The sequence below is a fragment of the Halichoerus grypus genome, chromosome 1 (assembly GCF_964656455.1).
Source record: "Halichoerus grypus chromosome 1, mHalGry1.hap1.1, whole genome shotgun sequence".
Lineage (NCBI taxonomy): Eukaryota > Metazoa > Chordata > Mammalia > Carnivora > Phocidae > Halichoerus > Halichoerus grypus.
This window is the reverse complement of record NC_135712.1, coordinates 131503159-131528366: the sequence shown is the minus strand read 5'-3', so window position 1 is coordinate 131528366 and position 25208 is coordinate 131503159. Positions and strand designations below refer to the sequence as shown.

The following is a 25208-nucleotide window of genomic DNA, read 5'->3' as shown; positions in this document are numbered from 1 at the left end:
CTCTGCCTTAAGAAAATGTGGTCTCAACGTGTCTAATCTCCTCCCCTCCCTTGCAAGAGAGCTAGGGCCAGAGACAGGGTCTTGTGAAGTTGGAACCAGGCCTCTTACGAGAGTCACCCTGGAAAAAGAGACATAGACCCAACTCCCTAAGAGACAGGCACAAACAGACTCTGGAGCTGGAGTGGGAAGAGAAGAGCTGGTGGTCTCCCAGAGACAGATTCAGGGCAAGAACAGCGAAGAGCACTCACACCACCAGCCAGTCCCTGGAGTCATTGCACATGAGGTGTGGGACTAGGTTAAGCTGGCTTAAAAGCCCAGATGCAGAGACCACCAGGCATGGGGGTTTAATGTATCTCAGCACTGCTGAGGGGGTTATTTGAAAGACTTAAAGTAAGTAACTTGCTTCTCTCATGGGTCATCTCTCATCTTCGCTTCTATTATCCCCATTGCTCCCAACTCTTGAATTTGTCAGCAGTTAGTCAATAAATCCACTGGCCCTAATTTGAGGGGCACCCAGATAACCAGTAGGAATCAGTATGTTTAATGTTCCCCTCTGCCCTGCAAGGCAGTACCAGGTCTATCCTATACTACATGAGCTTTGTGGCAGCTTTCTTTTAAAAAACTGTATTTCAATTAGTTGAGACTGCCAAAAACTGCAATTCCAAATCTGTAAAACAGTATTATCATTATTTTCCATATGCATTTGCCTTTCCTGCGTTTCATGGGGCAAAGGTCTACATTTTTCCAATTTTAAAATTAATCTGATCCCTCCCTTCCATTTCTCTCCCTTTTCCCAATTCTTATTCCAATCACACTGAGTTTGAGTCTCTCTAAAAGTTGAAGGGATGTGCTCTTGTTTTGGCCAAGCTCATCCCATCCCCCACCCCCAATTCTGCCACCTAAGTACACGTTCTACCAAATCCCCACCGTCCCACAACTGCAACCCCACCCATTTTTAATTGAATTTTTACATTTAAATTGATAACTTTAGAGAGGATTTTTAACCACTTACATTAGACTAGTTTTGTTTTTTTCCAAAAGAGAAGGAATCACTTATTTATTTTTCCCCAGCTCTAGCTCTTATTCTTGCCAAGGCCACAGCATGACAAATACACTGAGAAAACAGAGCACACACATGCGCATGGGCACACACACAGAGTTTCTACAAGGACTCTTTCCCCCGTTGTCATGGTTTCTGTTGAAGCCTATTACTTATGGTAATCCTACCTGGATGATGTTCTATTTGCTTGTTTGTTTGCTTATTTGTTTGTTTTAAATACCACATCATTTTCATACTTTTATTTATAGGATGTTGCAGGTAAAGAATTTAGAACTTTCTTCTTCAATATCTTGTTCTCTTACTCCAGCCTGCTTTTGAACAAGTTGTTCACATCTGAACCTATTTTCTTACTTAATCCATAGAGGTTGATGAGGTGTCTTGGATTATTTAGACCTTGAGCCTGACAGAATTAAGTTCTTCTCAAAGTCACTGATGAACACTATATTGTTAAATGCAATGGCTAATCCTATCTGATGATTCCCATTTTATTAGAACTTTCAAGAACAGTTGACACAATTGATCACTATTTCTGCCTTGAAACATATTCTTCACTTGGCTTCCCAGAACATCGTACTTGTTTTAACCATTCCTTCTCAGTTTCATTGGTTGATTTCTCCTTATCTCCCTGAAGCACAAGGTTCGATCCACAAACCCCTTTTCAAAGAAGTGACTTAAATGATCTCATCCAGTCTCATGAGATCTTTACATATCACCTATATGCTGATGATCCTCAAATTTCTATCTCTAACTTTGGCCTCTCTCTTTCAACTTCAGACTCACATGTCTACATGCTTATTTGATAACTCCACTTGAATATCTAATAAAGAGATCGCTCTTAGTATGCCCCAAATCAGATCTTTACACACACACACACACACACACACGTAGACACACACGCACACTCTCACCCTCCTTCTCCAGTCCTCCCCATCTTAACTGAATCTCCTTCTACCAGTTATTCAGATCAATATCCTGGTGGCATGCCCAGCTCTACTCTTATTCTGAAAGCCATTATCAAGTCCTATTGTCTCCACTTTCAAAGTGTATCCTGCTTACCACCCCCACTACCACCACTCTGATCCAGTTCTGTCTGGATAATTTCAGTAGCCTCCTAACTGATCTCCCTCCATATGCCCTTGCCCCTCTTCCACCTATTCTTTGTCAGCATTAACATCCAGAGTGATCTTATTAAAAGAATCATCTCAGTCATCTGCACAAAGCCCTTGAATGGCTTCCCATGGGACTCAAAGCAAAAGCCAATGTCCTTTCTATGATTTACAAGGTTCTACATGGTCTGATTTTCATTACCTCTGTGACATCATCTCCTATAACTCCCCCCACCTCTTTTATTCCACTCTAGTAATCCCAGCCTCTTTGCTTTGCTTTTCCCCACAAAAATGCCAGGCACGCCCCAGCCCCTGGCCTTTGCACTTGCTTTTTTGTCTGCCTAGATTACTCAATCTTCAGATACCTACGTGGTTAGTTCTTTCACTTTCTTCAGGTCTTTACTTAAAATCACTTTTTCAGTGAGGCTGCTACCCTCACCGACTCTATCTAAAACTTCCCTTCTTTCCCTCTTTTATTTACTATTAGCCCTTATCACTATCAATTATGTTATTTAGTTTGCTTACATCTTTTGTTTACTCCCTGTCTCATTCACTAAAATACAAGATCCATGAAGGCAGAAGTTTTTTTCTGTTTTATTTAGAAAACTACTGAATCCCCAACTTCTGGTGCCAGAAGCACAGTGGGTGCTCAAAGGATATTGGTGGAATGAAGAAACAATGCCAAAAATTAAGGAGATAGTTTTATCTAACCCATCTCACTTACCCCCGATAAAAAAGAAGATAGGCGCAGTAAGAGTTGCTCTCGGAATGGGTACAAGAATGACCACAGGAGGACCATCCCTGATCATTACCAAAGCAATGTAAGGTGTTGAACTATAACTCGTGACCTTTCAACTTTAACATTACTTCCATATGTATTAGTCATTGGATGCACTTAATTGGAAAGAAATGGATTTCACCCAAATTGTTAGGCATGGTAAGCTCCTAAGAACTTGTTTTGTGCAAGATTACCTGCTAAAGTTTTACCAAACCCCCAGCTTTCTTCCATGCAGTGGACTTAGCAAATTCACTATTCAGTAGTGTTGATTTTATTAGGACCTATATCATTGTCCCCTTCTTTGAGGTATATGCAAACATGAAGTCTCTTGGCCTTGATATATCAAAAGGAATTATGTGAAGTTTTGTCTAAAAATGAGGTTTTCATAAATCGATGACAACATGGGTCCCACAGCTTGGTGATTCAAATCCTTTTGCCTGATTCTCCTGCCCTTTGTTTTCCTGATTTTTACCATTCTCCTTTCTGCAAACTCCTTTTCTCCCCCCTCTCTTTGTTGTTATTATTATTTTTTTAATTTGAAGGTACCTAGCAGGGATTCTACACAGTTCACCTGAAAGCAACAGAAAATTAGTCAAGGAGTGAAGAAGTACCTGCGATTTTATTACTTGATAGAGACCAATTTAGACAACTTTTCAGAATTGTGGCCCGTCTTCCCATTTGGTTTGTTTGTCTTTCTGTGTCTCTGATTCCATCATACCTAAGACCTGAGGGACCTTCCCTTCCCATATCTGTGTCACCTGCAGGCAGGAAGACACCAAAGGCACTTGCATGCGTTATCTGCTCACTTGGGGATTGGGGATATTACTCTTAGGGTGTGCAAGATTTGTTTCATACAGGGAGTTATGTAGCGTCTTCGGGGGATCTGAGACCTAGAAAACAGCAGTCTTATTCAAGGAAGGCCATGTTACCAGGGAGCCCAGTTATCAATCAATGTACCACAAAAATTAAAACGTCTCTTAGAACAGCAGTCGAAGCACTGTGGGCAATGAATTCTTAGGGGGTGGCAAAACAGATGAAATCCAGTCATCACATTTTACAACAGATCTGCTGCTTGATAAAGTACAACTGGAGAGCAGACTGTTAGCAATAAGGCCATTTCTAAGAATAAAATGAGAGTTTGTAAAAGATCCGTTTGAATTATTAACTCCAAAAAAGTGGCTGGAGAAGAAAATGGTTGCTGCTATCGCTGGCTTTTCTCCTCACGTGTATGATTAGAACAAAGGGAGGCACAGAAGAGCAGGGGGAAGAAGTGCAAGCAAATTTCCCTCCGACATAAGGAGGCACATTTTCACACAGTGCTTCATCGATACATGGAGAGGCCACCTACCAGGTAAAGAAAACACTGTGGCCATTGTGAAAGCAAGCAGATGCCAGAGCAGGGGAAAACGACGCTCATTTTTACTGAACACCGTTGCCTTTTTTTTTTTTTTGCTTGCAAAGCATTCTTTTAATACCAAGTGGACACATCTAGCCTTTACTCTACTCTGCACCCTGTGGATTTCCACTCCCTGCTCCCAGATGCCCCAATCTGGATTCAATTTAAAATGTGAGGCATGTTGGAGGTCACAGGAAAACAGCCAAGGTGACCATTAATATCTCCTCTCTTGCTCTGAGGTGACCAACCGAGGACGAATCGATCTGGAAAGACAGTATTAGTGTTTTCCAATTCAATACTTCTCACCACCTTGATGATGAGATTTGAAATCTTTCATCCGAGGAGACGCAGAGAAACATGTTAACAGGCCACAGTGGTCAATGCTCTCCTTGGATTTCATGGGCATGTTTTCTCCACGTTGTATGGAGACAGACACATGCATTCTGACTCCAGAAAACAAAATGTTTCCTTATGGAATCCAGCCCCGTCAAGAAAAAGAGAATCATACTATCACTGGGACTTAACAGATTCGGGGATATCATTTGGCCTTTTCCTTTTTAGGAAGTTGCTCTCAGGACCGACCCTTCCAGGTCTCTTTTTTCAAATCCTTCCAGTAGAAAATCCCTAAGTCTTCTTTCAAGATTGTATGACATGACTTTTCAGAACAGGTAGGTCCTATTGACCATAAAGACTGTTAATAATTCCTGTTCACTTTATTGTTAAAGATGCATCCCTTTCTCATATAAAGCAATTGAAAGTAAGACAAGTTAAATAATATTTGGGACCATTAAGGATTTAATTATCCTTCTATTTAAAGGAGACAGGAGAATAAAGTTTACATCTTCAATATTGCAGATCTGATCAAGGCACTTCAAGAAAGACAGTGTAAGACCCAAGATTTAAAAAAAAAAAAAAAATGCTACCAATATGCTTAGTCTAAAACTTTGGAGGGTGAAAGTCATATGATCAAAGGTTATAGAATCACTACAGTTAAAATGACTGTTCACTGAATTCTGAAATACATGGCTAGAATACTTGGAGAAGTAGCATTGGGTTAAATGCTTGCAATTGTTTGTTGTTGGGTTGGGTTTTGTTTTGTTTTGTTTTGTTTTTTTAAGGAAATTTTTCATATCGTGGGATGGATATAGATTTAGAAAGTCAGTTTTTTTCTATGATCTTGTATATAAGAGTCAAGGAAGAGGTGGGTTAATTTTATTTGTATATATTTACTTTGCTTTAAGCATGCTTCTAGGTACTTTTAAAAGATTACCTAGGGGGTGCCTGGGTGGCACAGTAGTTTGGCGTGGAGTCTGCTTGGGATTCTTTCTCTCTTTTCCTCTGCATTTCCCGCTCATGCTCTCTATCTCTCTCTCTCTAAAATAAATAAATAAATCTTTTTAAAAATTATCTCATTAATCCCCACTTTGGTTCAGTAAGGTAGGTATTCTTATTATCCTCATTTTTTGAATGGAAACTGAGGCTCAGGGAAGGAATGACATCACACAGCTGATAGGTAGTGGAGTCTGGCCCCCAGATCTGTGCTCAAAACTACTGCATCACCTCCCATTCAATCACGTATTCCATAAATGTCCAGTGAGCACCTACTGTGTGCAGGGGATGATGCAAAGGTAAATTAAATGTTGTCCTTTCTTCAAAGTGTCTATAGATTAAGAAGAGAGAAGAGACACGAGACATGAGATGGACACAAATCCCTATATCTTAAGGAAGCATGTGACAAGTTACCTGACAGAGACACTGGGAATCTATGAAGCAACTCTGTAAACACTCCATGTGGTCCAAGAAGAATGGGACATAGGAGAAGCAGAAGAGAAGGACTTAGGAGGAGGGGGCCAACAATCATGTTGGGGATAATTATAAAGGGAGCCTATAGTAAATACCTCTCAAATGTTGAGAAAAGAGAGTTCCCCATGGGAGATAAATCAATTCTTACAAAATTCTGGAGCTGTGCAATTTCAATGTTCTGTAGACTCAGTGAGGCCAGGTCTCTCGGACTAAAACTCGGCTGTAGCCTTTTTCCCACTTGAGCAACAAAGAAACCAAGCAAGTATTTACACATTTAAAAATACAACTGACCTACTATATACCCATGAGAATGACTAAAATTTTTAAAAATGAAAGTAAAAAGACTGACAATACAGACAATGCCGAATGTTGCCAAGAATATGGAGCAAATGGGACTCCTAAATTATAGGTGGGAATGTACAAGGGTACAACCTCTTTAGAAAAAGGTTGAGCAGTTTCTTATAAAACTAAATATACACCTACTTTATAATTCAGCAATTCTACCCCTAGGTATTTACCCAAAAGAAATAAAAACAGGTGTCCACAAAAGTCTTGTACAAGAAACACAACATAGATGAATCTCAAAAACATGCTGAGTGAAAATAACCAGACACAAAAGACTACATGGTGCAGGATTCCATTCATATGAAGTTCTAGACTTGGAAAAAGAATTATTTGGTAGAATCAAATCAGAACAATGGTCGGGTCTGGGAGGGTCAGTGCCTGGATTACTGGGAAGGAACATGGGAGGACTTCCTGGGAGTTTGTGTGACATAGGTATATGTATTTGTCAAAACTTGTTGAATGATCATTTAAGATTTACATATTCCATTGCATATAGATTTTACCCTGAAAGACAAGAAATGTGAAAGATTGAATTCTAGCTAAAGATATGCATGACGTAGTATTTAAAAGTGAAATGTCTTTATGTCTGCTACTTACTTTGATATGTATCAAAAAATAAGATGGACTGATGGATGGACAAATAGATATGTGATAAAGCAAATATATTAAAATGTTAATTATGAATCTAGCTGCTGGATTTCTGAGTAGTCACTGTAATAGTCTTTCAACTTTTCTGTATGCTTGAAATTTTTCATAGTAAAATTGCTTTTGGAAAAATATAACTCAAGAATATAGTAATACATATTTTTGAAGGTTTGAAGATTTGAATTACCTACAAATCAAAATGACTTTGCAGTGAAGAAAGCTTAGGCTCCTATTTTTGTAACTACCCTCCTTTCTTGAAGTGTAGAAGGAAATAACCAGAGAGATAATGCTACTACAGTGCATGACTGAAGGACCCTCAACTTTATGACACAAAACACGTGTCTGATGTGTTTTAGAAATATTTTGACTGTGTACTTCAAATGGACTTTTAGCTTTAAAAAATTAGAGTGGATAAACCAAAGATATTGGAATACAAGGGCAATCTCTGGAGTCCTAAGAATTTGTTAAAGACATTTTTTGTTTGTTGTGCAGAAAATTTAGAAAAGCTCGTAAGTACATAGTGAAGGAGAAGGAAACCACCCATAATCTGATCATAAGAAAAAAAAATCACTGTTAATAGTTTGAGAAACTTATTTCCAGTGATTTCTCTTTCCATATTTTTAACAGACTAAAATGGTAAATAGATCAGTATATAGTGTGAATAAAAAAATTTTCATAAATAAATTTAGGAAGTACATAATGTTATTTTAAATGGGTATGTCATATTTTACTACGGAAATGTGGGTGTATGGGTTGTTTTAATTTAGTTTTCTGTAATAAACAATGTTGAAAAGAAACATCTGTGCAAAAATACTTATTTTTAGGACAAAAAATTTCTGGAAATGTACATTTAACAGAGCATCTTAGCTGGTCTGTGGGTTAAGAATTAGTCCCCATGAGCTTTTGACAAAATGTCCTTATTGCTACGGACAGTTCAATTATAGTAAATATGAGCTTAGCCTCATCCCATGGTTTGTCAGCGTTCCAACAGCCCACGGAAAGAGACTTGAACCCTGTCTACACCTGCAGTTCAGGCGAATACAGACTTATGCACTGGGTGGGGGATGGGATGGGAGGTAGAGATGAAGAACTTAGTTTGAAAGTGTTCCTTTCTTCTCCAGCAAGGGAGAAAGGAACTATAATCTTAAGTGAGGCAGGAGCCCAGCAGCGGAAGCTGCCTGAGACAGTGAAGAGTTGCCCTTCTACAGGATGAGGCTGTGCTTGAACCCTCCCCAGGTTCACGCATCTGCTGGACATCCCTGGAAAGAGCAGCCTCTGTTTTAAAAAAGGATAAAGAAACTGTATCATGTCAACAAGAGAGTGGGTAAACCACTGTGCTGCGGAGGCCCTCTTTAAAAGCAGTGGACGTAAGATGATAAGGTATTTCCATTCTACAGCAGAAAAAGATGTGAGCCACTGAGACACATTCAGAAATGGGGACTCACAGCAAAAGAACTCAAACATATTGTTATTCCGAAGGCAAGAGGACCTGGTACAAGATGAGAAAAGATTTGTATCTCTCCCTTGTTCTGTTTCAGCAAATGACTCAGATCTACTAGAATACTAGAGCCGGCAGGCACCAGCTGGAGAAAGCTCATTGGTAAATACTCAGGAATTCTGCAAACTGGTTTAGTAACTTGAAACTGGCCTTGCTGGAAGTATTCACAGCATGGAAATCAGCAAATACCGCATATCAGAGCTCTCCCTGACCCCTGGAGATTTGGCTTACCAGTTCATCACAGCTCAAATCCAAAGCTCCATTTCTGATTTCTCTCCCAAATTCCAGACCCATTATTGCCGACTACATTCAGAACATCTCCACTCAAATTCATTAGGTTCAAAAGAGAACCCATTATATTGTCTCTCAGGTATGACCTTGCTAATGCGTTCGTACTTCTGTTAACAATTTACCATCTTCCCAAACACTGTAACTCAAAACCTCACAATCATATCTGACACTTCACTCAATAATAACAAGAAAAAAATGAAGGGACAGAAAGGAGAATTATTCAAGTGACATTAATTTAACACATTATGTCAGCCCTTGTGATTAGCCCTTTACAAACATTCTTACAATGTCTCTTGAAAGAAGAAATCATTCCAGTTCTGCAAATGGAAAACTGAAGTTCAAGGAAGTTATATTACTTAACCTCAGCTTATAGGGTTATTAATTTTCAGAACTATGATTTGAATCCAGGGCCCTCTGAGTACGGAAACCATTCTTAAACCCAAATGTCATATTTCTAACCAATCAGCTGCTCAATTTGCCCCTTCAGGCCTTTTGTCACTATTTTTATGGAGGGATTATTTATATACAATGAAATTCAGAAATTCTAAGTGCACATTCACTGTGTTGACAAATTCACACGTTTGTGTCAACTCACACTTCTATGAAAACATAGAACACTTTCATCACCCCAGAAAGTTTCCTCCTTCTTTGTTCCAGTCATTCTACCCTGAAAAGTAACTACTGCTTTGATTTATTTTATCCCAAAAGGGTTTTATCTGTTCCAGAATTTCATATAAGTGAAATCATACAGCAGACACTCTTTTGTGGAAGGCTTCCTTAGCTGAACATTTTGAGAATAATCCATATTATTCATGTATATCAGTATTTTATGTCTTTTTATGACTGAGTTATATTCCATTGTATAAATAAATCAATGTTTGTTTATCTACTCTTTTACTGACAGATGAATGATCGGCTATTATGCGTAAGGACGCTATGAACATTCTCGTACAAGTCCTTTTGTTGACATATGTCTTCATTTCTTTTGGGTAAAACTTAAAAGCATGAGTGCTAACCCATAGGTTTGGTGTATGTTTATCTATATGAGAAGATGTCATACTGATTTCCAAAATGATGTCATCATTTTATATTCCGACTACCAGTACAGATATTCTCTATTTACAATGGGGTTACTTCCTGATAAACCCATTGTAAGTTGAAAATATCCTAAGTTGAAAATACATTTAATATACCTACCCTACCAAACATCAAAGCTTAGCCTAGCCTACCTTAAAGGTGCTCAGAACACTTACATTAGGCTACGATTGGGCAAAATTCTCTAACACAAAGCCCATTTTATAGGGAAGTGTTGAATAGCTCATATAATTAATTGAATACCGTACTGAAAGTGAAAAGCAAAATGGTCCTATGTGACCGGAATGGTTGTAAGCATATCGGTTGTGCACTCTCGTGACCACCTGGCTGCCTGGAAGCTGCGGGCTGCCTGCCACTGCCCAGCAGCACGAGAGAGGATCCTACCATGTACGACTAACTGGAAAAAGATCAAATTTCAAAATCTGAAGTTCTGTTTCTACTGAATGCATATTGCTTTTGCCTGATCGTGAAGTCGAAAAATTAAATTGAACCATAGAAAGTTGGGGACCATCTGTATGTGATGATTCCAGTTACTCCACATCCTTGCCAACACTGAGCATGTATTGTCAGTTTTTTAATTTTAGCCATTCTGGTGAGCGTGTAGTGATAACTCATTGGCTTTGATTTGCATTTCCCTAACGACATTTCCCTTATGATAGATGATGTAAACCTAGACGTTGAAGAAAACACAGGAGTAGCAGGAATATTATCTTCATGACTTTACAGAAGGCAGAAACTTCTTTGACAGGACCCAGAAAGCACTAACTTAAAAAATCTACATATCTATAGATATATTTTGTGTGTGTGTGTGTGTGTGTGTGTGTGTATATATATATATATATATATATATATATATAGAAAGAGAGAGAGAGAGACATACAATGGACTTCATCAAAATTAAAACCTTAAGAAAATGAATAAACAAGCCAAGTCCTGGAATAAATACATACATACAAGACGTTACACCCAGACCATAGTAACAATTCTTTCAACTCAGTTTTTTTAAAAAAATCCAATGGGAAATTATGGGCAAAAGACTTGAACAGACACTTCACAAAGGAAGATCTGCAATGGTCAAAAAGGTACATGAGAAAATTCCTCACAGTACTTCATCTTTACCTTTTTTAGGAGCTGATCATTTTTTATTTTGTACTACAGTTTCTGTAAGTATAACTCCCAACCCAAACTGTAAACCACTTGAAAGCAAAATGAACATTTGAGGCATCTTTGTACCAGGGTATATATACATGCGGAGACAGGAAAGGCTCACAAATATTTTTAAATGGTTGACCCAATGAATTCACAATGTACACCATAAAACATTTTTAGCTGGTCATTAATATTGTAAGCAAATGAAGCAGTAGTATTAGAGCAGGACCAAGGGAGAAGAAGGAAAATAGAGAACAAGAGGAATAAACCTGAGAGAAAAAAAAAGTATTTCCCACAGACAGTTGAAATGACATTTTAAGTGTTAGTGTAAAATATAAGAGGAAATAGACTTAGTAGAATAAAACGACAACGATAATGTGAAATAAAGCTTTCCAAAAATAAGACACCTACTTTTTTGCATGGGCAACCCATCTCTGTGTGAGTAATTTTGCATCTATGAAAGCCCAGGGGAAGCCATCAGACCAAAACAGGAAGCTGTGCATGTGCTCTCAGGCGGAAGTCACCAAGACATGGCATCCTGCTTGCCAGAAGACTCAGATTCCTTGTCAAAAAAAAAATAGACCCCAAAAATGCAGATGGTAGCAGTACTGCATCACAATAGTGTTTTCAGATTCGGGTGACATCTTGGAATTCCCAGCATACCATAATTTTAACTCCTATAGGGCATGTCCTTTCTGAAATAAAATTTGTTCACTGAGGCACATGTGAATAACTTGTGCAAAACTTGTTTATCCCCATGACTCATGAACCACTGTTCAATATTTACAGTAACTCTAAAAAGGAATTTTCTAGAACCAGAGGTTTACTCAGGCCATCTTCATAATTATTAAAAAAAAAAAAAAAAACCAACAATGTACTCTCTGTTCCAGATGATATCTTCAAGAACTAGTTCTTTTCAGGAAAAAAAAAAAAAACCTGAAAAATTCCAGGGATCTTATTTCTGTGGCAAATTTCAAACTAATTTGTATAAATCATTCAATTCCCATGTAAAAGAAAGATTGGTTCTTTTCTCTTTCCTGATCAGAGCTTTGACACATGTGGAAGTTCTGACCAATAGAAGCAATTTTCATGACTTTTCCTTTTTGAGATTCTCAGAAGGAAAAAAAAAAAGCTTACTGAATAAATTAAATTACATTTCATGACTAGACCAGTAAACAAGAGGATTAGAGAGACACTCTGGGTGGGGTTCATACAGGTCCTGGGAAAAGAAAGAAAAATGGGAATTTTTTAAAAAGAAAGAGAGAGAAGAGTTAAAAGATTTAGAAGACTCTAAAAAAATGACATTCCAGAATTGTACAATGTGTGTGTGTGTGTGTTTATGGAGGTGGAAGGAGGAGGTGTCTAAGAGTCAGAGAAAAGCAAACTTTAAGTGAAAGTTACAGTTTTGTCAGGAAAACCTTGGCGAATAAGCATATTTCTCTCTATTCAGGCAAAACATACCAAGATAATTAGCAGAACTCCTTAAAGAATATGACTTCACCCGAGATGCCATCTCAGAAATATTATTCTCCAATAATAGAACCATCTAACACACACACACACACACACACACACACACACATTTTAACATGTTAACACCAGACCCAAAGCCATAGTAATAGACATAAAGGAAGGACAAGATGGAAATTGCAAAATGGCAGAGTATTCTTAAACACATTGGGTGGACATACTTAACACACTTCAATCTCTTGAAGTCTCACTTCTTTCTCAAGTTTTCTCAATGAAAAGCTAATAAGAAAAGAAAGTATTTGTGGCCAGGGTTGGGAGAAAACAAAAAAGTAAATGGTTCAAAGTTCTGGAATGACACCAAGGCAAAGGCACATTCAGTCCAGGTGTTGCCTCCTTTGTCCTTTTCAACCTGTGAATAGACGGAGAACGCGGTGCTCGAGGCTCCTCTGCTCTCCTTGAGCGCCCTCACTCAGGGCAACCTTGGCTTAGATTTTCCGCAAATGTGATGTGTTCCTATAAAAGATACATGTATATAATTTTTTAGATCTGTCATATTTTTAAATGCTCAAGGAGAGCCTATCCTTTAAAGGATTCCCCCTTGTTCATACATGTCGAAGTTCCAATTTTGGCATTTGGGACTTCTATAAAATGTAGTGTATCAGAATAGTGTTCCATTTCAGAATCAGTGAATGGCTTTGCTACACCAGAATGTCAGGCTTCAGCATGTTATTTCTGTATTCTAATTCAAATCCTTTATGTGACTACCTATCCATTTCTAATTTGAATTTTGCCGGGTGGTTTAAAGCTTTTAAGTCCTTTCACATCTATTCTTTAAGATGCTTAGTTTAGCATCTTGCATTTTCCCGCCAGGGTTTTCTTGTGCATAATTCTTTGGCACGCCAGGTGGCAGGTTCTGAAACAGTTGCTGGGCGTTCTGTGGCCCTCAAACTCTCCCAAGGAATATGGGCAACTTGGGAACGTCCTGAAGGATTTGGTGCCCGGGGTAACGTGTGCTGTTTGTTTAGTGAATTAGCACCTTCGAGAAAGATCGTAAAGAAGGTGTTCCTGATGGCATGGAGCACGGAAATAGGAAGCATAGTTGATCTGTTTCAGCTCTAGCTGGTGCTCTGTCAGCACTATACAAATGCTAGACTCCAGTTCAAAATTGATAACCTCAATGTTTTTAGCCCGTGTTCACCATGTTTGAAGATATGATTTAGAAGATGTCAGCTGGAATCCATGATCTTGGAGGAGCTTTTAATGAGAATGTGGTTTATTTGGTCATGGATGGTTCTACTGCCTGTCTTATTCTTTCGTGCTCCCTTGGCAGGGACGTGGAGCAAATTTTCCAGGGACTTCAGTTCTGATGTGGATTTTTTTTTTAATTCTGTGCATTAGCAATAAATCTATAATGACTATTTTAAGGTCTGAATATATGAAACACGAATGGTGAAAAGGCCACCTGCATTATGGTAGTACCAATAATAGCTCCCAGTTCTGCATGCTAACTAGGGCGCAGCCACACAGCTGAGTTATTTACATACATCTAATCTTTATAATAAGGCTGCAACTTAGGCACTCTTATTAATATTTTACAGATAAAGAAACTGAGCCTGTACATTACTGAAAATATGTCACCTTGACCCCAGAGCCAAAGTTTTTGACCATTACACTCTCCTGCCTCTCTCTGCAATGCATTTAAGTGTCCTTTGAAAAGCTGCAACACTCTGTAAATGTCAGGTGGTATTCTCGTGGCTGTTGGAAAGGAGTCTAATTCCTGCACTCTCCTTATTGCCACAATCTAAAGGAAGAAATGCCTTAAAGTGGTTTGAAGGGTACAGCTATCCTTGTGAGTCATTTGAGTGTAGCTATCCCATGGGGATTCGGTGCAGAAATACTTCAGAACTAGTGTTTCAGATTTTCAAGAACTCAAGTTAGGGCCAATGTCACCAGAAACTGCTGCCCATCTACTTCTGAGTGTGGGGAAGAAAAAGCCTTGACGAAAAGCAAACAAAACAGCTACTTCAAGGCTGAAGAAGGCCTGCCTGGGAAGTCTATATTTTTCTGCTGTGGTTGCAAAGAAAATGTTTGCATTCTGAGAGCACTTCAAAATGAAATCGTGTATCTGCTCCTTGGAAGATCCCTCTATGTTAAGGTCTCCCAAGGAAGATATTGTTTCTGTGACACTACAAGGTAAAGACATCTGGTTCCATTATCCATGACTGTTATTTAGAAGTGAGAAATGGAGTGAAGGCCAAAGGTCAGGACTCCCAAAGCAGAAAACTCAAACAATGTGTTCAGTACTTGGGTAACACCCTGCCGGCGTATGTAGATATGACATCTCAGAGTTTAAGGCCTATTGTTTTCTGACATATCTCTATGACAAAATATTATTTGTCAGTCTTCTCTGAAATAGAAGTACACATCACTACTGAGATATGAGACTGCTTTTGCTAACAAGTTGATCATTTGGGCAGCAATAAGCAATTGCAAGTTATCAATAATTGCTTTGTTAAGCAAACAGATTTCAGTGATTTCTCTCAAGTAAAATATTGCTTTCATGACATCAACCCTTTAGCTGAAAAGAGGAAATAATCTGTTGTTGAGGCAACTGAAGTGATCTTAATTATAGTTGTGAATTTGGTCTCATCCATAGATTAGGGAAACTATTTTGTTGATCTTAATGGATTCTTGAATTTACAAGAATTTCTTCTCTCTCTCTCCTCTTTCTTTCTCTCTCTCTTCCTCCCCCCCTTTTCTCTCTCAATTAGACAGGAATCTTCAGGCCTGAGCTGGTGTAGTAAATGTCTATTATAGCATTCAAAAATTTACCCCTCTACAATCATTAGTAAGCACTGCTTTGGAGCAGGGACAACAACAAACAGCCTCTGTCACTTGAGAGGAAATGTCAATACATCCTTGTTGATAAGGGAAACTACCTGTGATCACACACATTCGGCGCGGGGAGGAGGGGTGTGGAGCAGATGTAGTGTGTTTGGGTAAGAAAGGTGAATAAGCCAACGTCATGACCATCCAAGCCAAGAGCAGCTTAAGAACTGGAATTGGAATATGAAACAGAGCTATGGTGCATAAGTAAACCCATTTCTGTTTTTTAAACTCTTATTTAAAAATTCAATGGAGAAGCTGTCCATGGTTTCCCATTTCAGCATTTTAATTTTTCTCTGTCCTAAAGAACTCTGATTTCTTACTGAATACTGAATACAATTCTAATGTGTTTTGTGTTATTACCAATTTATCTCATTTTGTTTTAAATTGCACTTTCCTTTGTTCTGGAGGGGAAACCTTGAACATCTAAATCTCCCTAAGGACAACATGGTGGAGAATCCATGGTAGGTTTTTTAACTTCTATCAGCCTATATTTATAGATACAGTTTGAAAGATCACAGGATTCTATGTAAATTGTTATTCCTGAGTTAATGAGAAAAGCACGTTGGTCAATTAATACATACTGTCAGCCTTTAGAACAATGTGGGAAAGCCCTTAAAAGATTTCTGACAGAAGTAGCTAAAACATTGTGTGTGTGTGTGTGTGTGTGTGTGTGTGTGTGTGTGTGTACACACATCCCTTAGGTTTGGGTTAGAAGCCAGAATGAGAGTTGAAAATTAAAACTAATAGGGAAAGTCTCAAAAATCTAAGTTTTATTTTCAGTTAGAATCTTAAAGAAGGGTTTGAGTGGTTCCTATTCTATCTAAAACGGTTTGTTCATAAATAATGAATGCTAGAAAGGCAGAATGCCTAAAGTCCCTTTACATCCAAAAGGAAATTTATGATCCCTTCAAAATTTTAAATCATTTCAGGCTGGGTAAAAAGAATACCTTTAGGTATTATTTTTGACCTAAGTTCTACTCTGGCAACTTGCTAGAATTATATTCCATATAAGACAGAGTTAATCAACCTCAGCACTATTGGTACTTTGGACCAGATAATTCTTTGTTATCAGGAGCTGTCCTGTGAATTATGAGACTTCTAGCAATATTCCTGGCCCCTACCCACTAGATTCTAGTAGCAACCCCACCATCAGATGTGAGAATCAAAAATGTCTCTAGACATTACCGAATGTTTCTTGAGAAAGATGGTGAAAAAATCACCTCAGCTAAGAACCCCCGATAAAAGAATTCCTATGTAGTGTGTGTGTGCGTGCGTGCGCGTGTGTGTGTGTGTGTGTTTGGTGGTGGTGGTAGCGGTGGTGGGGTTCTTACTAAAGAAACTAACTGTAAAATAATTCCAACTTCAATTTGGTACTGCGCTTTGAAAAAAATGGCCTCAACACCTGTCATCTCTCATAAGACATGGAGACTATCTTCCTTCCCTTTGAATCTGGCTTTGTCTTGTAAAAAGCTTTGATAAAAAGAATGTGAATAAGTGACATTATGTGACATCTGAAGCTAGGCCTTGGGAGGTCTTACAGGTTCCAATTTGCTGTCTTGGAGTGCTGCACTGAGGCTACCATGTAAGGAAGCCAGTCTAGCTTCCTGGAAAAATCAAAGGGCACATGAAGGAAAGACAAGATGCTCCAACCAACAGCAAGCTCCAGTGCCAGACATGAGTGAAGCCATCTTGGACTTTGCAGGCCAGCTGATACTCCAGCTAACTCAGCCTCATGAGTGAACCTGGGTAAAAGCAGTGGAGGAAATAACCAGCCATCTTATAGAATCAAGAGAAATAAGAATTGCTCTTGTTTTAAGCCTCCAAGTTTTGGGGTGGTTTCTTATGCAGCAAGGACTCACATGGTTCCCTGGATTGGACCTAATGTACGCTATCATCAAGAGACTCTTATATGAAATGTGGGGGATCAGATCCAGAAAGGTGAGTGACTTATAATGAGAGTCATGAAGACACGGTTCCCAGTGTCCTCAGAGACTTCATACAGCTTCTCAAGAGTGTACATGTAGATTGGTTACTAACTTTTCAAAACTTCACCCAATTCAGTTAGGAAAAAGCACATTTATGCAGTATCAACAATGTACAAAGTACAGAAGGGCAGGGAGGGATAGGCTATAGCTCTCTACCTGTTTTAAAGTAAGTTAAGACAAAATCTTGGTTATTATTGTGAAAGGAAATAAAACATAATGCCTGGAACAATAAAACTATATGCATCAAACAGATAATGATTATGGAGGTTTTGTATTGATAACTTGTCAACTTGGTTACGCTGGAAGAATTTTCCCTAAACCTCCTTTCATCCTTTAATCCTTTCTAGATTAAAGTTGACCCAAAGAGAAATTCACATGACATTTTTGATAGGTGGAGGTGAAGCTCTGCCATTATGCTCTGAAGGTTTTCATGGTTAGATGCAGTGAGAAATAGATGGAGAGATGCCAGTGGATTCCACCATGTCCTTGCTTAACCCCTACCTTGTGTCCAGTTCTTCCAAACTGCTGGTCCTGCTGATCAACAGCTACCGCAGACCCACCGCCTGACATCGAGGCAACAGCTTGCATGTATTCTGGACCAGCTGTCCTTCATAATACAACTTCAGCATCTGGACATGCTTAGCTTCCAGATTTTCCTGTAAGCTATCACTTGTTCTTTTGTATAGTGTGTCAGAAGGGCTGGCTAGTGATTTTTATGTGATCCTTCAAGTCTTCCTTTTGGACTTCTCTTCATCTTCTCCCATATTTGTGTATGGTCTTCCAATAATAGACTTTTTCTATCATGATACTCATAGTAATTTTTACTTCCCAGTGGGACCCTGGAAAATAGGGTAACACAGTTCAGAAAGAAGAAGTGGAGAGGATTCGATTTCACTCTGGCTATTCTATGGGATTGCACTTAATTTGGGGGATCCCGTATATGTTGGATTTCCTAGCATTGATGAGAGTGGAAAACATCTTACAACATCATGTCCATTCATTCTTCACCTGGTCATGGAAAAGCAGAGGATGGGAGAAAACATTAAAAAATCGCTCCTGCTCCTTAGTTGTTCCAGTTATAAATCCAGGAGGACTCAAAAGGAGATTTTTACAACATGGCCAGGGGGATTAATACACTGTCTAATGCAATAAAGATCTCATGGGCAAAAACCATATTGAGGAATAGTAACTAGGGACATTTTTTAAATCAGAAGTAGAGGAAAAGTAACACTAGACATTTTGGTGACCCAAGAAAATGTTTATGGCATTCAAAGGGAGGTGTAGCTCAGAAATAATTTAAATAGGTTTAAGTGCCCATCATAAATACCAAAAAAAAAAAGAAAAACTGTAGGCAAATGGAATCTTGAGAGGTATAAATCAATAAAGAATAAAAAATTTTCTGTAAGATAAATTGAAATGTACCAGGGAGAAATAAATGCTAATAGCCCCTTGGCTGATAAAATTGAGCCTTGGACTTCTGAAAGTATTGTATGTGCAAAAAAAAATTGTGATGTTTGTATTCCATAATGATTAGAAGGAATCCTGAAATCAAGAAAGACTACAATTCTGAGAACTCTAGATAATCTTGTAAAGCTCAGTGGATCAAGTCAAACATACGCTACTGGTTTTCACTTACTTTTGGTCCTAAAAGATTACCCCTGGGCCAAAGGGGATGCAAGATCTACACCAATGGTTCACAAACTCTAGAGGGTATCAGAAATCACCTGGGGGCTTGCAGAAAATATTCCATGTGGGCCCATATTTAGAGATCCTGATTCAATAGACCCTGAGTGGAATTAGGAAATTTCTACTTTTTTAAAATATCCTGGACGATTCTGACCTAGATCGTCTAAGATATACCTTGAGAGACAGTTATCTGGACCCAAGAGAATAACTTCTCAGGTTCTGTACTGAGTATACCAAATGAAAATCCCTAAATGTTATTTTCAAAGTATAAAAATACCCCATAATGTCCAACATGATGCTTTGTTGAAGAAAAGATACCAGTTGCTTTGTTCCCAAGGAAAATGCATGAAGTTCATTATTTGTGTGTGTGTGTGTGTGTGTGTGAGAAAGAGAGAGAGAGAGAGAGAGATTGTGAGACAGGGAGAGAGAGAGAGAAAGAGAGAGAGAGGACATCCTGTACTTGATGATGTTCCTGATGAGGCTGGCAGCTTTATCTCAGATGTCAAGGCATGAGGGTCTCAAATTTGCTAACAGGCTCAGGAAGATAGCTTCAGACCAAAGCGGGATTTTTCCCCATCCTGTATTGCTAATTCCAAAGAAATGTATAAAATTGCTCATGTCATTTATTGATCAAGGAAAATCTGTATTTTTTCTTAATAAGGTATAATAAGGAAAATTAAGGAAAACTTTTGCTCACTATGAAGAGTTTACTTTTGGCAAAAAGGAAACATGTTCAAACATTCAGCTCTTCAACAATGGCAAGGGAGTACACATTTTGTATTTAAGGATTTTGCAATAATTCAGATGTGAAATGGGATATCAATCACCCAGACTTGGCATCTCAATTTTGCTTATATTTTTGTGAGTGGTAATGTCATTGCATTTTACAAGGACAAGTGTTTCAAATGTTCTTTCTTGCATCCTTGCTTTGTAGACTTTGTTCCCTCTGTCTAAAATGCCTTCCTCATGCCTTCTTCACTTAACTAAATCCTGCTTATCCCTGACCCTCAGCTCAGACTCCACTTCCTCCATGGGGTTTTCTTTGAAATCCCTCAATCCCTACCACTTTACTCCCTGAACTAGACATTTCTTCCTACCCCGTCCCAGAGTAGCTGGTGCTTGCCTCAATCAGTGCACTGTGACTCCGATGTCTGCAGCCCCTTTGCCTCCACCAATAACCTAGGAGTTCAACGAGATCAAAAGCCTCATCTTATTTGTTTCTATTTCTGGAGCTGAGCAAATAGTAGGGGTTAAAAAATAACAGCATAATAATGGATTTTTAAAATTGAAAAATATTAAATCTTAGTGAAGCATAACACTAGTGTTAGTTGTTCCTATACAAAAAAACCAGGAAGTCATTCATTGCAAGATGTGTAACCACATCAAGAAAAGCTAACATAATATATCAAACACCCACCACAGCAAACATGTACATCGACACATAACTAAAGGAGTAGTATGATCTGCTAGGTTTAAGGGCTACAAAGTTACAGTATGGTTAGAATTTATTTTCCCCCTTACACTGAAACACACACACACACTCAAAGGCAATGAAGTTTTCTGGCACTTCTGTTTGCTCTGCATAGCACCCAGCACAGAACTGAGCAAACGCTGAGGTTTCTATTTCCTTTGGTCTTATTAACAGGAACAATCCAGCTAGTACTATTCCTGGAGGTAAATGTACAGATTCTCCTACCCAAAAATAAGAACACAAATAAGTATTTGATTTTCAAAGAAAAGACATAAGATATTTCTTTCCATTGAATTATGTATTTAAAATACAACTTCATCACTTAATTAGTATTGACTATTTGGGTAAGATTTTACATTTACTTTTAACGTTCAAAACTTAAAAAAAGAAAGTACAGGGGCGTCTGGGTGGCTCAGTCATTAAGCGTCTGCCTTCGGCTCAGGTCATGATTCCAGGGTCCTGGGATTGAGTCCCTTCTCGGCAGGAAGCCTGCTTCTCCCTCTCCCACTCCCCCCTGCTTGTGTTCCTGCTCTCGCTATCTCTCTCTGTCAAATAAATAAATAAAATCTAAAAATCAAAAAAAGGACAAATTATTTACTTGTTTTGTAATTTTTCCCCCACTGCAGGCTGAGCTAGGCAAGGCCAAGCAAACTGTGATTAAGAAAATGCGTATTTCTTTTAATCAATTAAATTAAAAAGTTGGCACATGATGCTCATAGCTCCTTAAAATAATGACTAAATAAAGAAGAGATAGTTTAGTACTTAGGACAGTGAGAGAATAATCAGAAAGTCATAAAAACAAACACCTTTAAATAGGCAAATCTATATAATGCATAGGGTTTATTCCAATATCCTTTAAAATTAATATCTCATGAAAGAGTGAGTGCAAATCACTGCACCTTATTCAGTGCAATCAGACCGAACCTGCTGTCTAACTATAAAGCTAAATGCAGAGGCATTTATATCCTCAACAAACAAATATTGTTCAGGTGGAAGATGAACACACGTGAAAAGGGAAACCATGTTACATATTTCAAATGAAAAACTATTGAATTTTTTTTTAAAGATTTTATTTATTTATTTGAGAGAGAGAGAATAAGAGAGAGAGCACATGAGTGGGGGGAGGATCAGAGAGAGAAGCAGACTCCCTGCCAAGCAGGGAGCCCGATGCGGGACTCGATCCAGGGACTCCAGGATCATGACCTGAGCCGAAGGCAGTCACTTAACCAACTGAGCCACCCAGTTGCCCCAAACTATTGAATTTTTAAAAATTAAAAGACTTCAACTATTTTGAGCCCTATGTCCACTCAAAATCCCTATGTCCCTTTATATCATTCTTAGAAATCATGAACTTTTATGATTTCAAGCATAGTCCAGCTTGAGATGTGGGTGAAGATGCATTTATTTTATTTTATTTTATTTTATTTTATTTATTTTATTTTATTTTCATTTTTTAAAGATTTTATTTACTTATTTGAGAGAGAGAGAAAGCACACGAGCGGGGGGAGGGGTAAAAGAAGAAGCAGATTCCCCGCTGAGCAGGACCCCCGGATCACGACCTGAGCCAAAGGCAGACGCTTAACCAACTGAGCCACCCAGGCGTCTCTGAAGATGCTTTTAAACATTTCAGGGGTACAAAATGAGCTACTGGGACTTCATCAAGATAAAAAGCTTCTGCACAGCAAAGGAAACAGTCGACAAAACCAAAAGACAACCAACAGAATGGGAGAAGTTATTTGAAAATGTCTTATCAGATAAAGGGCTAGTATCCAAAATCTATAAAGAATTTATCAAACTCAACACCTAAAGAACAAATAATCCAATCAAGAAACGGGCAGAAGACATGAACAGACATTTCTCCAAAGAAGACATCCAAATGGCCAACAGACACATGAAAAAATGCTCCACATCACTTGGCATCAGGGAAATACAAATCAAAACCACAATGAGATACCAGTCAGAATGGCTAAAATTAGAGACTCAGGAAACAACGGATGTTGGCAAAGATGCAGAGAAAGGGGAACCCTCCTACGCTGTTGGTGGGAATGTAAGCTGGTACAGCCACTCTGGAAAACAGTATGGAGGGTCCTCAAAAAGTTGAAAATAGAGCTACCCTACAACCCAGCAATTACACTACTGGGTATTTACCCCAAAGATACAAATGTAGTGATCTGAAGGGGCACCTGCACCCCAATGTTTATAGTAGCAATGTACACAATAAACAAACTATGGAAAGAGCCCAGATGTCCATCAATAGATGAATGAATAAAGAAGATGTGGTGTATATATAAAATGGAATATTATGCAGCCATCAAAAAGTAACGTCTTCCCATTTGCAACAATGTGGATGGAACTAGAGGGTATTATGTTAAGGAAAATAAGTCAATCAGAGAAAGACAATTATGATATGATTTCACTCATATGTGGAATTTAAGAAACAAAACAGAGGAGCATGGAGGAAGGGAGGGAAAAATAAAACAAGAGGAAATCACAGAGGGAGACAAACCAAAAGAGACTCTTAACCATAGGAAACAAACTCAGGGTCGCTGGAGGGGAGGGGTAAAGGGATGGGATAGCTGGGTGATAGGCATTAAGGAGGGCATGTGATGTAATGAGCACTGGGTGCTATATACAACTGATGAATCACTGAACTCTACTTCTGAAACTAATAATACAATATATGTAAATTAAATAAAATTTAATTTAATTTAAAAATACATATATACATTAAAAAACATTTCAGGGGTACAATACCTGGTTTGTTGATATATATAAGAATTTTTTTTAAAAAAGGAATACCTGCATCTTAGATTCTGATAGGCATAAACAAATATGTTGATTTTATGATACATACTAATATATTGAAATTGTTCCAAAAGTAGTTAGATGTTAATATGAAAAGAACTTCAGTATATTTAAGGGAATGTGCTGGAGTTAATGCGTATTTGGGATTTTGACAAATCAAAATGTTTGGCCAATTTAAGTAGAAGATAAATCATGATTTCTCTCTGAAAACAAATTTCTCTTTGCAGAGTACTTAGGGTAATAGTTCATATTCCTATTTGAGTGTTTGACCTTCTTCATGTCTTCACTCAGTGAGGCCCACCCTGAATGACCTATTTAAAATTGAAATATCCCACCCATACTTCTGAACCCCTTTACCCTGGCAGTTTTTTGTTGTTTGTTTATTTTTTACTTTTTAAATAATACTTCTTCCTAACTATTTAACTTACCTACTATGTTTATTGATTACAGTTTGTCTCCTTACATGAGAATATAAACTGCTCAAGAGAGGGATATTTTACCTGATTTGCTCAGTGGTAGCTGGTATATGGTGGGCACACAATAAATACTAATTGACTTTCAGTAAATTTGTATACATACCATCTGAAAAAGTCCATAACAGATTTTAGTAAAACCCACTTTATCAAAGGATAAAGTTGAGCACAAGTATTATTTGGTATCCATTCATAATACAAATTTCAAGCAATATTTAGAATAATTGTTTTCAAATGTATTTTTGTTAATATAAATATGCCTACTTCTGTATATTAGACTGTAGAAAGTCTTTTGACAGTTAATAGACAGACATATGTATGTGGGGAAATTCACTTTTACAAGAATATCTTAACAGAATATATCAGTCTGAGAAAACTGGGCTTACTTTACAGTCAAAATTTTGAATCTGAAAACTCTGCCTTAAATTTGACATTAAGAAACTTTTGAAAGAAAGAACTGAAAGGCATTTTCATAATACATTGTTATACACCCATTTCCTTGATGACCTCCTCCATCTCCATTACTGATCTACTGCATCTATACCACTTTCTCATCCATTTAAATTTCAACACCTGCTTCACATCTGTCTTGCCAGGATGACCTCAGTGCTTTGTCAGACATAGGACTATGAGTAGAGCAAATACTTTCATCACTTTTTTTTTTTTGAAGATTTTACCCATCCATTTGACAGAGAGAGACACAACGAGAGAGGGAACACAAGCAGGGGGAGTGGGAGAGGGAGAAGCAGGCTTCCCGTGGAGCAGGGAGCCTGATGCGGGGCTCGATCCCAGGACCCTGAGATCATGACCTGAGCCAAAGGCAGACACTTAACGACTGAGCCACCCAGGCACCCCTACTTTCATCACTTTTATTACTACACTTTCATTAAGTTTTCCTAGTGCCTACCTCTCTAGTCAGAGAAATGTGACCTTGTTTGTAAATTCTACTATTAGAGTAATGGGTTATCCCTGAACTAGGAATGCCCTTGCTCTTCAGGGAACATTGACTTCTTCAACTACCCAGCACATATTTGGGAATCCACCCTGGAGTTTAGGGATGAATTATCTTACCCTCTAAATATCACATCTAACTATCTAGGTTCACAATGTGGAATTGATTGTGATTCCTTGCCACTAATATTCAAATTTCCCACACAATCTTAATATAGCTTCATCTTCTAGCATTCCCATGATCTACCCATTATGCATGAAATATATGACCTGAATCCATATAACATATAATGGTAAAGTTATAGAAATTTA

General features: G+C 38.2%; 1 long non-coding RNA gene across 13 annotated transcripts in view; it reads right to left on the bottom strand.

The window, feature by feature from the left end:
- Nucleotides 1–25208, bottom strand: part of LOC118534488 (uncharacterized) — a 124656-nt gene that overhangs the window by 55957 nt on the left and 43491 nt on the right. For 7 of the 13 annotated variants that reach the window (XR_013447786.1, XR_013447787.1, XR_004916696.2 and 4 more), the window contains one exon: nucleotides 18012–18349. The exons of 2 other annotated variants lie outside the window; for them this stretch is intronic. This is a non-coding gene — a long non-coding RNA (uncharacterized LOC118534488). 4 more of the 13 variants (XR_013447785.1, XR_013447797.1, XR_013447796.1 and 1 more) reach the window with 4 other exon arrangements.